Source organism: Morus notabilis, unplaced genomic scaffold (assembly GCF_000414095.1).
Source record: "Morus notabilis unplaced genomic scaffold, ASM41409v2 Scaffold1061, whole genome shotgun sequence".
In the NCBI taxonomy this organism is placed as follows: Eukaryota; Viridiplantae; Streptophyta; class Magnoliopsida; order Rosales; family Moraceae; genus Morus; species Morus notabilis.
This window is the reverse complement of record NW_010363282.1, coordinates 30,361-34,189: the sequence shown is the minus strand read 5'-3', so window position 1 is coordinate 34,189 and position 3,829 is coordinate 30,361. Positions and strand designations below refer to the sequence as shown.

Here is a 3,829-nt window from a genome sequence, read left to right as displayed (position 1 = left end):
GAAAACGAAGACAAAAAAATATTGAGAATGGTTTTTGTTAAAGAAATAGAAAATGGTTGAAAGTTGTTTTCATTTTCTAAAACTATAACATAAATACACATTTTCAAAAACATACCTAAATACAATTTCATTTTTTTCTTATCTAAAAAATCTTAACAAGAATAACTAAATGAAATTTTAGAAACAGTCCCAACGCCATTCACAAAAAATTCTAATTTTCATTTTGATTCTCGAAACAAAACCATTTTGAAAACACTGCCAAACGGGCCCATTAGTTTGCTTGTAGTTATCGGATTTTGATTTTCTTGCCTTTTGTGTCGTATTTGCATCCACTTTTGCCTAAAATTCTTTCTTCCTTGTTCTAATATGTGTCAGCATACGGATATAGGACTAAGATAGAAAAGATAGAATCTAGGGAATAGAAGAATATGGTAAGCCCCCTGTACGGTTCACTTATGCAATGCATGCTAAGGCACATGTTTGAGAGTGGGACTCGGTGACGTGTAATAGGTGGGGTGGGATTTTGCCTCAATTGTTACTTGTCTCTATCAGAATAGAACCAAAGAAGAGAAATAAAACCTATGGAGACAGGATTTAGAGAGAGTACAAGAACTTAAGAGTATAAGGAAAGCCAATAATATCAATTTTCATGTATTTTAATCATTCTCTAAATGGAGATTTTCAAACTACCATGTTCGTAGAAAAACCAAATAACAAAACAAACTACTAAACCAAAATAAAATAGGGAGATTCTAGACTGAGAAACTACCCTAATAACATAAATCACTAATTAAAATAAACCAAATATTAAGACAAATTAATATTATGATCTTCATCACATCCTTTCCGTTGCTTTATTTTACAATTATTTTTTTGAAAAGACGTTACTTCCTTTATGAGTGTTGCATTGTCATCATCATACGTACAGATAAATGGAGATTTACCATGCAGTGTATGCTTTAGCCGTTTCTTTTATTGTCATTTTCGATACTTTTTTTTATTTCCTTTTTTATGTAACTTATCAATTAATAACTTAGGGATTAACCTTGTTAGTATAGACTAAAGATATATGTTAAAGCTCTAACTGATTGAAGTCTTGAACTACCGAATTTCTTACATTTGTGGTTTTTGAAATTGATTGAACTATTTTTGCTCTAGATATCGGATATTGAAAATCTCGTAGTGGCACCAATATCGAAGGCTTCTGCTAGGCAAAGAGCTGGTAGGGCAGGAAGAATTCGCCCAGGGAAATGTTACAGGTGTGTGACTGGAGTTGCTGTGTCACTGAATGATTTTTTTATTGCAAAGAATATCGTTAATTTTAATTAATTTAAGAGTGCGAACTGTGTCAGGAACTAATCATGAACATGAAATACTGTTTTGTTAACATGTCATGTTGCTTTTGGTTATACTTGTGCACCTGTACCTCACCATCGTTCTTAGGATGCTATTATACTTGTGCCTGTACCTTCCCATCATTTTCTGACTAGTTATAACTTTATAGTGCTCTACTACTCCAATATCTATAATCGCTATTCCCAATGCACTTTCCCTTTTATATTTAGATGTAGAATTTTTGACCCACTAAAACCTTCTGATTAGTATCTATTTTTTAGTTATATAATTTACTTGTACCTAAAACCCTGATACTAATCAAGTTAGGTGATTTACATTTACATGTAAATCCATGCTTCTCTCTTTCAAAGCATATTCTAGAAATTATGGCTTAACCTTGAAATATTTGTTTGTGGGTGCAACAAGGCTATACGCAGAAGAGTATTTTATCAATGAAATGGCCACAGAGGGGATTCCAGTGATCTAACGATCTAATCTTGTTTCCTGCGTCATTCAAGTATGCCATTATGTCGTAATGGTGTGAAACTAATTGATTGTATGCAGAACTATCATATCTGAAAGAGTACTAGCTTCTTAAAAAAGTTACATCCCAGATGTATTTTCTCATTTCATGGTGCTAATCATCATTTGCAAGTGAACATGTTGTATGAAAGATTACTTTACCTGCAAAATTGACTTTATTGTTGTTTTAAGTTAGGAGTTGGAATTTTGTTAGAGACTATAAATTGACTAGAGTTCCTTCTTTCAAATAGTATAACGTGTCCTTACTACACCTTTTTGACTCCACAATGCATTGTCACTTTTGAAAAATCATACTCTAATGGTATATTGACTTTGATCTTGCTCTTCCACTTCTTAGTTAAAAGCCTTAGGAATAAATAATATCTTGGGCTTTGATTGGCCAGCATCTCCATCACCTAAAAACATGGTTCGGGCACTTGAAATACTTTATTCACTTGGAGTCCTGGACGATAATGCCAAACTTACTTCTCCGGCTGGATTCCAAGTTGCACAGATTCCATTAGTATATTAAACTTTATTCTCTTTACATATTTTTAAGCCGTTTCTATGCCCCAAGTCGGTGTTGTTATCCCTGTTCTATAAGTCTTAAGAATTTGATTTTATCTCTCTATGGTTCTACATTACGATTCTATAATTTTACTCGTGTTTGATTGCAATATTTTTAGGATCCAATGATTTCAAAAATTATCTTGTCCTCAAGTCAACATGGATGTTCAGAGGAGATAATAACTATCACTGCCATACTCTCCATTCAAGTAAGTCCTCGTTCAATTAATTCATAGGTTTATTTTCCAACGGAAAAGAACCTGCTACATGAACAAGGAAAAAGAAGTATAGCAAACGAGTAGAATATAGTACAAATATATGAGCGTCAAATAAAATATAACCGTAATGTTCCCTTGGACACTGTTAACAAGTATGGGGCCGTACCGGGGCTGCCCCGGGGCCGTACCGGGGCAACCCCAGGGCTGTACCGGGGGTTCCCTGGGACTGTACCGGGGCTGCCCGGGGCCGTCCGGGGGCCGCCCCGGGCCTTAGGTAGAACTCATCCCTAAAAGCTAGCTTGTAGGGGGAGGATTCCCAAGTGTTTATAAATCCACATGCTAATCCCATACTTTAACAATGTGGGACTCAACCAGGATCCTAACAGATTGTTTTTACTTTTTTTCCAGGGTGGATAAGTAATACTCTTGTTCTTATCCCTGTTAGTTTGTGACGTAGAAAGCCTTTTGGGGATAGATTTTATCGGCCTAACCCGGACGGAGCAAGGAATTGAGGTTCCAAATCCACCTAAAACAAAGGAACAAGAGAAAGATCTCTCTAATTTCTACTCAGATGATCAAAAACTGCTAATCTTCCTACAGACCTCGCCTTTTAAGGCATTAGGGAAAATAACCAAACACCCAAAGTGACATGTAGTTTAGTACATCTAATAAGTCAAAATGACATTACAATCACATAGCAACAAATATAAATACACCAAAACAACACAACTCTATTCAAAATGCCAAATGACTATAGGACATAAACAACTATTGAAATGCTTCTGCATCAGTTTGGTTGACTTTTAAACTTTTTTGTTATGGCGAGCAGGGGGACCATGTGACCTTCTTGAATGTTTATAAAGGATTTTTCCAGTCTGGTAAATCTTCACAGTGGTGTCATAAGAACTTTGTGAACTATCATGCCATGGTGCGCTTCTATCTTGGGAATCTTTAACACGTTTTCATTCTGCTCTTTCTTCATTCTGTCATGAAAAATGAAAAGTTGGTCTGTAAGCTTCTTTTAAGATGCTTCCATCCTGTGCATTTTATTGGGGTCTGTGTGTATATTCTCTTCCCTCCCATCCTCTTGCTCCCCTTTTAACTTTGCCATCTTTGATTGGCTTGCGCTTTGCAGAAAAAAATAATTGAAATTCGAGATCAACTCAGAAGAACGGCACAGAGAATAG

At 35.5% G+C, this 3,829-nt stretch overlaps 1 pseudogene; it reads left to right on the top strand.

Moving 5' to 3' along the window:
• Positions 1-3,829, top strand: part of LOC21388135 — a 7,133-nt pseudogene that overhangs the window by 1,679 nt on the left and 1,625 nt on the right.